The 14,141-nt window shown below is 36.5% G+C and overlaps 1 pseudogene across 1 annotated transcript in view; it reads left to right on the top strand.

Annotated features, from left to right (window-relative positions):
• Positions 1-1,793: 1,793 nt before the first annotated feature.
• Positions 1,794-14,141, top strand: part of LOC143240682 (IQ motif and SEC7 domain-containing protein 1-like) — a 72,124-nt pseudogene continuing 59,776 nt past the window's right edge. The window contains exon 1 of the transcript XR_013021878.1: positions 1,794-3,838. The product of XR_013021878.1 is annotated as an IQ motif and SEC7 domain-containing protein 1-like (transcript). The remainder of the gene's footprint in view (positions 3,839-14,141) is intronic.

The following is a 14,141-nucleotide window of genomic DNA, read 5'->3' on the forward strand; positions in this document are numbered from 1 at the left end:
TTAATTGAAATGCTTATAAGATGACCACAGCTACAACTTAAGGCCTGTTCTAGCCAGGTGGTTAGGGCGCTCGACTCGTAATCCGTGGAACACGGGTTTAAATCCCCCCTGTCTTCCCAAATATGCTCACCCCTCACCCATGGGGATGTTATAAAGCTACGGCCATTCCATTATTCCTTAGCAAAAGAAAAGCTCAAGATTTGGTGGTGATGACTAGCTGCCTTCTCTCAAGTCTTTCACGAGTTAAGGATATTTCAAGTATTTACTGTTTTACTTTTCCTTCGGAAACGTCTAGGAATTAATTAACGAAACCATCGTAGAGTCTACCCTTTTTTTTTTCATCTTGTAATAAACGACTCTCAACTTTTTCTTGCTATAAAGTGGACGTCGAATGACACCAATTTTAGGTAGGCTTCTCAAGTATAACTGTCATAACTGTTATTGGAGACATAAAATCGAAAATTCTAGCAATAAATGGGGGATAGGAGAACGTGAATCTGAAAATGTAGACAGTTTTCTAAACAGATTTCAAACGAAGAAAATAACACTGTTTTATTTTACACTGTTAATGTTCTCTCGTTACTTAGCAACTTGCCCCTCCTCCCCAGTGGCACAACGGTGTCTGTAGACTCACACCGCTAAAAAGCGGGTTTCGATACCCCTGGTAGGCATAACACAGATAACCCATTGTGTAGCTTTGTGCTTAATTCTAAACAAAGAAACAAACTTAGCATCGTCTGACTTTACCATCTTGTGTCAGTAATGTTCTCTTGTAACCTAGCAACGCCTGGCTTTATTCACTGTCGTCAAGGTATTATTTTTATATCCGAGAAAAGTCTGGCTGTGTTATCTCGCGTAATTGAGCTTCTCTCGTAACTTCGAAACTTGAGTCTATATCCACTTTTGACAGCGTGTCACTTATCACTCGCTGTTTGAACTCCACTTATGAATAGTTTTCAATGCACATGCCAATTTAAATGGGTATTTTTCAACCAGTTTCATTTAATAATGCTCCTAATTGAATAGAACTATTATATAAGTCAGGTTGCAACTCCTCAGATAAAATATTTCACTCGTGATTTATCTAATAAACATGATGCGCAAGTTTTCGTTATAATATTCCTACAGTACTGTTTAATGAAACATATTAATAATTTATATCTTACAAACTGTCTGAGATTAGTTTCTATCCATCCGTGTGTCAGTGTTAAGTATATTTACATCGCTAAAATCCAAGACTCGATTATTCGTGGTGGACGGAGTGTAAGTAATCCATGGTGTAGGTTTGCGCAAAAAAAATCAGTTTTAAATTCATGAGGACTTACAATAATACATTTATTTACTTCTATGATGTCAGAAAAAACAACAACACGTGGTTTCATAAAGTCTTGATACAAAAGTGATAAAAATTAACCTACAACCGGAGTGCTTTCAAAAGTGACACAACTTCCAGACTATGAAATTTAATCTGAGAAGTGTATTACGTAAATCTATTCAGTGATAAATGTAAGTCTGTCAATAAAGTGACATATTGTCCCTTATCTATTAGTATCACTTTTTTTTTGTCGTGCATTTTGAGTTGTTTTTGAAGAAAGTCCGCTGTGAAAAGTATTTCAACCTAATTGCCTGACAAATCCGCTTCTGCTAACCCAGCGATGTCTGACGTCAAGTTAGATAGTGGTTGTCAAACGTAGTTAGGAGCCTGTAACAAGGTGTTTGTTTTCCTGTTACACACGTAACCCGTATTGAGGACGTTACGTATAAATAACGACAGCCAGTCTGTTGGACCAGATTTCACGTATTTATATGTTTGCTGCTAGATCGCATGGTGGTTGCACCGTGATGAATTATGGGACATCTGGCGTAAAGTAATGTTACTGTGGTTTGGTGGTTCCTCGAATTTTTCTTATCAAACATCAAATTTGTTGACCGTAACAGAGGACCACTCTCTACAGATTTGAAGTAATAGCCACGTTAAATCATATCACGCATAAAGAGATTCGCGTTGGCTTAAAGGGGAAAAACTGATGTGTCAGTGTAAGCTAGAAGTAGAAATTTGACCCGAGAAAGAACACATGTATATGGACGTTTGAAGAAGAGAACTAGTGTTAACCACAACATACCAGATAACGACAGTGTTGCACGGTTTCGTTGAGAAGGTTGACTCATGTGTACAAACTATTCATGAATGGCAAAGCAATCGGTTACATACGTTTCATGAGCGAAATGACCTGAAAAAAACAAATACAGTTGATGAGATTTAAATGCCAGGTGGATAAAATTGTACGGAAATACTTTGTGAAGTCCTGCTGTATGAGATCTGAATTTGTTGGAAGAAGTTATTAAGTCAGTGGTAAATTAAATAGACATGTATTACTTGAAGAAAAAGTCTCCACAAAAATCCACAACATGTGTAAAGCTGCGGAGCAACGTGGATATTAGGACGTGTAAATAACGACCTAAAGTGTGGAAGTAAGTGTGAAAAAAAAATCGTTTACATTCGGATTTGATGTGATAACTAATAATTAGCTGGACTTAATCAGCTATACTGATGATACGTTATATTAATGTAAGATGTTGCTGTGACTATACTAACCCTAAAGGTGGAGTATTCTTACTGAAAATATATTTATGTACCTGTGACTTAAGAGACTAAAATATAATAAGTATAACAAACATGACCGAAATATTAGGCTAGTAGTAGGAGGGTTTTGAGTACTATCAACATTTTTGTTGTTTTATATGCATCATAATTTACTATCCTAGAGATGGCCACACCTTATCAAGATTGTCACTGGGTTCAGGATGTAGATAGTCAAGGTTCTGAGCAATTACTCGCTGTTATCCAAGAGTTCCCAGACGCAGAATCTACCGATAACGGCAACTCCAGAGGACGGAATCTTTTCGAATCGACATTTTCTCTAAAGTCCTTATACGGAGAGGATAAAAGTAGTGTTAAGAGCAGCGAACGATTACAAAGAAGTTATTCGTTTAGTTCTTCGAACCGTTTTGGAAGTAATCAAGAACTTTTATATTCTGGAAATAAAAAAAGATGTTTTACCAAAGTCCACCTTGGTGGCCAGAAGCCTTATAGAGTTGAGACTGTTTATGTTGATAGCGTAAGTTCGACTTCTAAAGTGCCTGATCTTTATGATTCTTCTCAATCCGCTTCAATAAATAAATTTTACGAAGAAGGTGAAGCACAGAAAGGGATTCTTGGTTCTCAAGAAACAACAGCAGGATCAGACGGTAATAACAGTAGGGTATCCAAACTTGGGAACCAAAAACTTACCAACTGGAGCTTTGGCAAAAGAAATGCTGTTCTCAAAGAGAATTACTATTGGTATGTGTCTCCCTATGGTCAACCAACATGGCGAGACCACTTGGTGGGTGATGCGAATAGATATGAAGATTCTCTGAATATTTGTTATAGACAGCAATGGGCAGTTGGTTTTACCAGTTATCAGTTCGATAAGATATGTTGTAACTTAAGTCCAGTTAAACAGTGCTTCAGTGGTATTCGATCGTCTTCGTCGTCTTCAACAATTTCAGTGACTAGTGCTCCAGGTGGTGGTGTTTCAGAACTTTCTACCAAGCCTTTCGTTCGATCATTGGTTTTGGATGGACAGACAGAAGAGCAGACAACAGATGAATTTTGGCCCGGACAGAGACGAAAAGTGCGATCCTTATCTCCAGAAAGTATTTTCTGGAGAATAACTAACAGGTTTCGAAAAACTAGAGATTCGCGTGCATTCCGGGCTCGGAACTATCGTTCGTTATCCGTAGATCATGTGTTCGGGCTAGAAGAGAAACATAGTTCTCGGAGCATGTTTACAAGGTAAGCTAATAACGGTTTTTACGGCCTAGCATGGGCAGATGGCTAAGGCGATCGACTCGTAATCTGAGGATCGCGGGTTCGAATCTCTATCGCCCTAAAAATGCTCGCCCTTTCAGTCGTATAGGCGTTATAAAGTGACGGTCAATCCTACTATTCGTTGGTAAGAGAGTAGCCCAAGAGTTGGCAATGGGCGATGATGACTAGCTGCCTTCCTCTAATCTTACACTGCTAAATTAGGGACGGCTAGCAAAGATAGCTCTCGAGTAGCTTTGCGCGAAATTCAAAACAAAACAAACAAACAGAATATGGTTATCAGTGTTTGCAAGCTATTATATATATAAGTGAGGTATAAAGAAAGGAAAAATACGTAAATGACTAAACAACTTTTGATATATCAAACAAGTACCAAACATGACGCGGGGACACAAATATCTGGCAATATTTGTTTTTTATTCTAAATTGAGAGGCACGGGTTGGTCCTCTAGTAGACATATAGAATTCGAAGCCGTCGAACTGAGTTTTGATTCATGCGGTAGCACAAAATATCCCTCGCCCTCTCAACTGTGGGTGCGTTATAAGAGTGTCAGTCAATCCCTTAGCTTGAATAGGTGGTAATGAGGGTCTCTGATCAGTAGTTCGAAATTAGAGACTGCGGCAAAATGCCGAATTGTGAAATAATCAGTTTACCGTTTTAAATATTGCTTTACCTTAGAAGGCTTAGCTATTTCAAAATATGGACTATTTCACAATATTACTTGTGGTGTAATAAAAGGTTTCACTGTCACAGTCGTATCATATAGTTTCTTGCCGCTTGGGAAGAAATAATCACTGCTCCATATTTATTTTACTTCTCTATGTTAAAGGAAATCTGTAGTAAATTACAGTATATAATACAGTGTTCTCTTAACAATGTTATTTATTAAACGTGTATGCCGCACGTTTTGTCGTACATTCCATAGTATTGTTACCGTTTAAATCTGTTCTTCCAACTGAGCGCAAAACTCTCTCACTGCTGTTTTTTGCAGTTCAAATATTATGAACTAATTTTTTTGATATATTAACTTTCGTGATGGAATTTAAAGAAATTTAGAAACGTCCCTATTAAAGATGTGTTTTTTTTATATTGCCGTGTTCTTGATATGTATCATAAAACTTATCAACAACGTGATGATTTTGAACTAGTTTGTGTTTTTTTCGAGTTGCATTGTTGAAACTGTAATACTTGGTTTTCCTTCTCTTGTTATTCAGGCACAACAAACGAACTAACGATATATATTGTTATCTTTGTTTAGTATGTTTACAGCTGGTTATTTTACAGATTTTCTCTGACTTTGTTCTGTTGTTGAAACGAGCTAACACTTCCTCTTGTAAATGCGACTGTACTAGAAACACGATAATGGCCCGGCATGGCTAGGTGATAAGGGCGCTCGATTCGTAATCTAAGGGTCACGGGTTTGAATCTCCGTCACACCAAACATACTCACCCTTTCAGCCGTGTGGACGTTATAAAGTTGTAGTCAATCTCACTATTCGTTGGTTAAAGAGTACCCTAAGAGTTGGCGATAGGTAGTGATGACAAGCTGCCTTCCCTATAATCTTAACTGTTAATTAGGGAGAACTGGCGCAAATAGTCTTCCTGTAGCTTTGCGCGAAATTCAAAAGACAAACAAACAAGAAACACGATAGATGCTTATAGAGCTTTTTCAGTGGAAAAGGCCTAGTTACTCGTTCAAGAATAAATATTTATATGTATTCAGATAAGTTATACCTGTGTATTGCGTATATACAATAGAGTCACGGGTATATAATTTTACAGGACAGCAGAGGTTTGTACCACAGCATTAAGTGTTCACGTATTTCTGTACTCACAAACAAATACAGTTACTAAAATTCCAGTTGTGCTCGTGCCAGTTCTGTAGTGACAACTTGGATTTTGCAACACAGGGGGGTGGAGAGACGAATAAATGTTCGTATTGATGGTATCTTTCTCTAAATAGCGAGATTTGGAGACGTCAGAGAAACCTAACAAAGTAATTAACTACTTGAACCGCATTTAAGAGTCGCGTGACGTTCAGCTTTTCATGTTCAATATGTGTGACCTGATATTTAAGTCGACTCCCTTATTCCGTTCGGGACAGAATTAAAGAATCCTGTGGTTGAACAGTTTTCTTCAAGGATTTTTATTTGAAAGAAACACCAGTATCTTGTAATTTCCTGTTCGGGCGGTGCCTTTTTGTTTTTCTACTTTGATTGAATGTCTTTACTAAGTATTACAGTTCACAGTAGGGGTTTTACTTAAGAAAATTCCAGTCATTACAGGAAGTGTCGTTTTTTTCCACGTTAATCTGGATTTATTCAAAGTCGTTTAATAACGGAGAGTTTGTTCAGGAAATAAAAAGGGTATTGAATAGGATGATGTTGATAGGTCTTCAGTCTGCCAAGTTCTTAACATGATATCTACAGAACGACAACAAAAACTTCTAAATCGTCTTATAAGCCTAGTCTGCTCACTAGAATCTAGTGTAATTAGGCTACAGCTACTAACTTGCTTCTGTTTTAAAAGCGAGTCTCTCGAGTCTTTTACTGAAAAAAGCAAAACAAAAACGCACTCGCGTTCTTCTTAACGCAAAACCATGCGATCACATCGTTCACAATTGTGGATAAGTACAGGTTACGTTAAATACTCGCTAGGCGGAGATTCGAAGACGAATAACATTATTCCCAAAATGGCTGCGCCAATAGTAGTCACGTTATACTGTTACTAAAAAATAATTATAAACTAAGCGTTTTCGTACTTTTAAAAAAATCACTTTCATATTACGTTATATATTTTTTTCAATATTGAGAGAAAAAATTACGCGCATATTGATGTAATTATGACTTTGGTTTGAAACGAGTAAAATGACCAAAAATATCTTCATGATGTTAAGAAAGCAAGTAAACTACAATATTATTAACGGAAAAAGAACGAAAGTAAAAAACTCTAATTTGAACACTTTCTAAAGGTAAATCTTTCTCTTTTCGAGGGGCGAAGTGATTAGTTAAACTGGAATATTTTCTTCATATTTCTTGCAATAATTTTTGTGCCCTGGTATGGCCAAGTGGTTAAATCACTCGACTCGTAATCCGAGAATCGCGGGTTCGAATCCTCCGTCACACCAAACGTGCTCGCCCTTTCAGCCGTGGGAGCGTTATAATGTGACGATCAATCCCACTATTCGTTAGTAAAAGAGTAGCCCAAGAGTTGGCGGTGATTGGTGATGACTAGCTGTCTTTTTTCTAGTCTTACACTGCTAAATTAGAGACAGCTAGCGCAGATAGCCCTCAGGTAGTTTTGCGCGAAATTAAAAAACAAACAAACATACATTTTAAATGATTATATGAATACAGATGTACAAGTATAACGTGTGTGTGTGTAGATGAACATGCATACATATGGTCCCACGCTGGCACAGTGGTACGTATACAGATTTATACCGCTAAAATCAGGTACTCGATTCGCCGCTGTGGAGTCAGCAGATAGCCCAATGTGGCTTTGCTATAATAAAACAGACACACGCATACATATGTTTATATATTATTTAATTACAAACTCCGCTGTGTCATGTGATTAAGCATTTCTATCAGTTAAACCATGTACTTGTTCACGTGAACAATGAGAAACCCTACGCGTTCAGCCTGTACATCATGTAATGGTTTAAACATTCTGCCATAGGTTTATTGTGGAATTAGTCCAGCAAATGCAAGGTTAACTGTAAAATGGTGTGTTTTCCGCTGTAAACATTCTGGGCACATATGTTACTACACAACCTACATGTGCGTGTGACATGTAATATACCACTTTACTGATTACGGAACTGATGGATTACAAGAGTTTTAACACGTTTGGGTTGCTTACAGTACTGTGTATTTTACGATTGGTTTAGTTGACAACAAAGTCACATCGGGCTTTCTACTGTGTCTACTACGGAGAATCGTATCCAAACTTTTAGTGTTGTAAGTCCGTAAACTTAACGCCGCATTTCATGAAAAACGAGTTCTTAGTTTGAATATCTATGTTATGTTCATTCAGCATGAACGCGTTTTATTTCCACGAACTCTCAAGAGAGATCTTGTCTAAAAATTAAACCTCTCGACTCTTTACTGGGGTATAGATATCTTGATACATCACTCTTTTTGATCATTTGCTGTTTAGTTAAATATATTTTATGTAAATAGTCAACCAATGGTGAAGAATTGTTAGGCACTATTGTATATGAATTGATCTAATATCAATGTTTGTTTGTTTGTTTTTAAATCTACTTTCAAACCGTTAATCTTTCCACAGACGGTTTGAACAAAGATTAAACTTTCGAAGACTTCAACAACCCTTACATACACGATAGGCGTTTGTTTGTTTTAAGTTTCGCGCAAAGCTGCACGAGGGCTATCTGCGCTAGCCGTCCCTAATTTAGTTGTGTAAGACTAGAGGGAAGGCAGCTAGTCATCACCACCGACCGCCAACTTTTGTCTACTCTTTTACCAAGGAATAGTGGGATTGACTGTCATATTATAACTCCCCCACGCCTGAAAGAGCAAGCATGTTTGGTGTGACGGGGATTCGAACCAGCGACCCTCAGATTACGAGTCGAACGCCTTAACCCATCTGGCCATGCCGGGCCACACTATAGGTACAGTTTGGATTATTTTTCAAAGGATAAATGTGTTTTTTCTGTTGTTGTTCATCATAAATTAAGATTTCCAACATTTTCGTACACGTTTATGGCACTTGAAAAACCATAGCTGAATACGTTTTATTAAAATGGTTTTGGAGCCTCACCGTGTCGTTACAGTCCTTGTCGCCACGTTCTTCATACTGTAACTGACGGTTACGCATTTTCACAGTAGCGTTGTAACATAGTTTACATTCTAAATGCTCCGTTGTAAGGCTGTTATAGGCAAGATGTACCACTCCTTTCTGCATGCTTTCTATAACTCATTTAGTATACAAGGACGATGGTCTCAAATAATCCGTTTTAACAGTCAAATTGCATAGAAATCGCGCTATCTGCGACCGCCAAACAAGATCAAAATACAAGCTGACCCACCGTTACTTTATATCAGATGAAGCTGTCACTTCGTTTGGGGAGTTACTCAACTTTGTTTGTATGTAACATACTCAGTCCTCTTTATAGAAGTCATCGTACACGTTTCGCATGGGATCTGTTAAACTTTGTAAAGTCTTCACTTTACTGCACATTAAGATAATTTACGCATTTAATTCAGTGATTGTCCTATGCTTACAAGAAAACTTGTCTTGTAAATTAATTTCTATTTATGTTATACTCTGTTGTTACAAGAAAAGTTGGTCCAGCATGGCCAGGTGGTTAAGGCACTCGACTCGTAATCTGAGGATCACAGGTTCAAATCCCCATCACACCAAACATATTCACCCTTTCAGCCGTGGTGGTGTTATAATGTGACGGTCAGTTCCACTAATCGTTGGTAAAGGAGTAGCCCAAGAGTTGGCGGTGGGTGGTGATGACTAGCTGCCTTTCCTCTAGTCTTACACTGCTAAATTAGGGACGGCTAGCGCAAATAGCCCTCAAGTAGCTTTACACGAAATTCAAAACAAACCAAACGAGAAAAGTTATTTAAAATATTCCAGAACATTCTATGGGAAGTATTGGAATAACATGAATATTGCAGATATTAATCACGTAGTAAGTAGAAAGATTTTTAGATTGAAACTAAACAAAGAACCAAGACCATGTAATGTTTTCTCAGGTGCTGCACAGGAGTTCTAAGATCAAAGATGTTACGTGAATTTTTCGTTCTTCGTATTTTACTGAAATATTGAATCATAAGAGAAAGTTAATATTGATTTACTGATGTGAAAACTTCTAACCTGTACACTTTTTGTCGATGTTGTTACTTGTTATCTGAATGATAGAAGGAATGTGGACTTAGTGTAATTACACTTTCAAAAACTTACGATAAGTTACCACGCAGAAGGTTAGACATGAAGATAACATTGGTTGGACAGAGGGAATTAAAACGTTGTTATTAACTACATCTAGTGAAACTTGAATCTTGTTTGTACCGGAATATCTTGGTAGTCAGTAGTATTAGGGCGTTTAGGTTTTTCTGCTTTAAGTTATTGATATTCATAGAGCATGATTAATAAACTTGTTCAGTTTCTTGGTGATATTCATAGAACATGATTAGTAAACTTGTTCAGTTTCTTGGTGATATTCATAGAGCATTATTAGTAAACTTGTTCAGTTTCTTGGTGATATTCATAGAGCATTATTAGTAAACTTGTTCAGTTTCTTGGTGGTATTCATAGAGCATTATTAGTAAACTTGTTCTGTTTCTTGGTGGTATTCATAGAACATGATTAGTAAACTTCTTCAGTTTTTTGGTGATATTCATAGAACATTATTAATCCACTTGTTCTGTTTCTTGATGACATCAAACTCTAGCTGTATTCAAGATGTTGAGGTATTACAAGGTGATTTGGAAAATGAGACAAAACTTGCAAGTCACCTTTCATTATATTAAGTGCGAGGAAATACAATTGGATCACACGTGTAATGTAGATATGGACCATCTCGGTTCATTACTGAAAACAAAGATCTTGGCATAGAGGTGGTTAAGTTTTACTCAAGCCATCAAGACAGTGTTTTGTTGCTGGTGATTAATCTAATAGAATTTTTAGTAAGTATTTATAGACACACTTATTACAAAACAAAAGTTGTTGATTGTTTGAAGTCAACCACAAAGCTACACAATGTGCTATCTGTGCTATGCCCACCACTGGTATCGAAACCCGGTTTCTAACAAGATAAAAGAGATAATTGTCTCTCTATACAAATATATGATGGATTTGAATTTTCACTTTTTTGTAAGATTCTGTTTCTTATAAAACACAAAGCTATATAATGGCTTTGTCTGTGCTTTGTCCACCGCGAGTTCCCTAATTTTAGCGTTATAAGAGTTTGTGTAAAGGAACACCCTAGAAAGACCATATGGCCTCTTTATGTTTTGTGTTATTTAGCTAACTTCCCAGTAAGCACTACTTTTACTCTCGGTTTATTACCACGTGCAGTCAAGTTGAATGAAACAGTTTCTTGTAAAAACGTGATGTTACCCCTGTCATACGTCATCTGTACCACTTACGTAAGAGTTCTAAACGTTTTAGCGTTTTCTTGGAGTGCATACGAGAGTACTTTCTTTCAAGTACGTGTTTCCTTGTGTGTATCTGGATTAATGAGCAAATTGCTACAGAATGTTAGTGTGGTTGTGCTTATAACGCGAAAATTACCATAACAAGAGAAGCTTTTACACAGTTTTAGACACTTTAAGTTTATTTACTATCAGTTTAAACTTTTTCCTTCACAAATATAAGTCGTCGCATTTTACCCCACATTGTTCTGAGCACTCGGCAAGTTTAAATTTAAATATGTATAAAAAAAAAAGCTTACCAGTTCAATATATGGAAATCTCGCGCTCTAGCGTAGAAACGGGTTATCTGTCCATCAGCCTGTTTGTACTCGTAAACAGGTAGGAGAAGACATGAAGGCACCTACCTACTTACACAATCGCCTGTAGCAATTAACACAGTTTTGACACTCGACATTAACGTTGTTATATGTAAGTATATATAATGTTAACCGTTTTGGCTGTAATTATGCAGGAAAAAGTATAAATTAAATACACAGTAATGCGCACGCACAGAGTATGAATACACAGTAATGCGTACGCACAGAGTATGAATACACAGTAATGCGTACGCACAAAGTATGAATACACAGTAATGTGCGCGCGCACAGTATGAATACACAGTAATGCGCACGCAAAAAGTATGAATACACAGTAATGCGCGCGCGCACAGTATGAATACACAGCAATGCACACACAGATACTGTTAATAAGAAAATTTGTAGAATCCACGTGTTTGTGTTATATATAAAGGCTGTTATATAAATTGTTGGCGTAATGAAGAAAAAGACTAAAAGTATCGGTGTTGCTAGAAGAAACTTGGTATTTGTAAAATAACTTGAATGTCTAATGTTTCATGTACTAGTTCTTCAGCCTGCGCCCCAGTGGCTCAGTGGTATGTCTGCGGACTTACAACGCAAAAAACCGGGTTTCGATACCTGTGGTGGGCAGAGCACAGATAGTTCATTGTATAGCTTTGTGCTTAATTTAAAACAACAACAACATCTTCAGCCCCTAACGTCACAGAGATAACTTGTAAGACTTATAACGCTACAAACTGGGTTTTAATACCGGTGGTTGGCACAGCACAGACATCACAGTGTGTAGCTTGGAGTCTAACAGCAAACAAAAATAGTTATTTCTGTCCCCCAGTGCTGCCTCAACACCAAGACCGGAGGGCTTATAAGGATGAAAATTAGGTTTCGATACCTGCGGTGGGCGGAGCGTAGATAATCCATCGTGTAGCTTTCTGGTTAACAACAAACAGACAGTTTTTCATCTGAAATTCCTATAACTTTTTAAATTAAATATTTTATATTTTCTCCACTAAATTTGTAGTCTTGTGATAATTTAATATTATTATGCATCACTGTGTACAAATGAAATACACAACATATTTTTTATCTAACTCGATAAAGCATCGCGTTTCTTTAATACTGCTAATATTGACAGCGTATTTAGAGTTAGGGCTTTCAAATTTTGCATTTGTTAAACCGTATGACTATATCACGTTATTGCTTTCAACAGAATTGGTTTAGAAAAATTGATACACTAGATGTCGCTTTATTTTAAATCTGAAATACTTTTAAGAATTGTTTTAGCTGTTGGTTTTTTTGTTGTTGTCAAAATGACACTTTATTACTTTTCACTTTTATGATAAAAATTAAAGCTTAAACTGTTAACAAACATATCAGCGATAGGATCTTAAAATATATATTTCAGTGGTGATAACCTTTGTTTCACCTAAGCCTTCAAAGTGTTTTTTAAACTTAAATATACATTTAAGAATACAAGATGTGGAAAATTATACAGAGCTTACAATGCTATGAATAAGGGTTCAATAAACACAGTGCACACAGCACAGATAGCCTACTGCGTAGCTTTGCTATTATATTTAATGTTTAACATTATACATTTATTCATTTCTACTATATACACTGTCAATAAATTCTGCATTCCAGATAAGTTAATAAAGCTTAGTTATTTTAGTGACATTTCATAAGGTTAAACCATGGATGAATTTGGCGTTTAAATAGTATTAACCCATGATATCATTTTTGTTTTTATAATTAAAAATAAAAATGTGTGTTGATTTAATGTTTGTTTGTAATTAGATAAAAAGTTACACCTCGTATCGAAACCTGGTTTCTAATGTTGTAAACTAGAAGACATACCGCTTTACCACTGGGGGCGTTGATTTGATAAAATATAAGAAATATATACATTGTTGTAAAGTATTAACAAAAATATGTAACTTGTAGCTGTAGTTAGGGCACTCGACTCGCAATATGAGAGTCATGTGTTCGAATCCCCGTCCCATCAAAGAAATCCGCTCCTTCAGCTGCGTGAGAGCGTTATAATGTTATGATCAATTCCACTATTCGTTACCCAAAACTAGCTGTCTTTCCTTTAGTCTCACACTGCTAAATTATGGACGGCTAGCATAGATAGCTCTCACGTAGCTTTGCACGAAATTCAAAATAACCATTTGCGCATATGCTGGTGACATCTGGTTTCATTGTTAGCTACTAAATATTTACTGGTAAAGTTTTTTAGTATACATTGTATCGTACTCTTTTTTTATTCCACCCTCTTTTGTTTATGCATAAGGTATGTAAATTTACCATCAATAAAACAAAATAATGTTAATCAAATGTTTCCTAACTATTTATTTATTATAATAGCAAAGAAGTGGTAATTTTCGAAAAGGAAAAATAAAAGAAAAGGAAAAAACGTTTTGGAAATAGAATTTCAAAAGTAATACGCTTGCTATAAAGCGGTTTAAAAATGAATTTTTACGGTTTACATTGATCTGTATAAAACCTATTTATAGTATAGACTGGTTTCAAGTTGCTAAGTGATCAATGGCGTTATTATTGTTGGAAATGCACACATTAAACTCCGCGGTCTCCTGTTCTAAATTATTGAATATTAAAAACTTTCGTTCATTGACTATTAACACATTAAATGGGTCTCGTAAATTACATTTTGTGTCTGTGATTTAGATTCCCCAGTGCGAACTAGTTTGGCCTGGCGTGGCCAAGTGGTTAAGACGCTCGACTCATAATCTGAGTCCCTTTCAACCATGGGGGCGTTATAA

The sequence above is a fragment of the Tachypleus tridentatus genome, chromosome 13, assembly GCF_004210375.1.
Source record: "Tachypleus tridentatus isolate NWPU-2018 chromosome 13, ASM421037v1, whole genome shotgun sequence".
Lineage (NCBI taxonomy): Eukaryota > Metazoa > Arthropoda > Merostomata > Xiphosura > Limulidae > Tachypleus > Tachypleus tridentatus.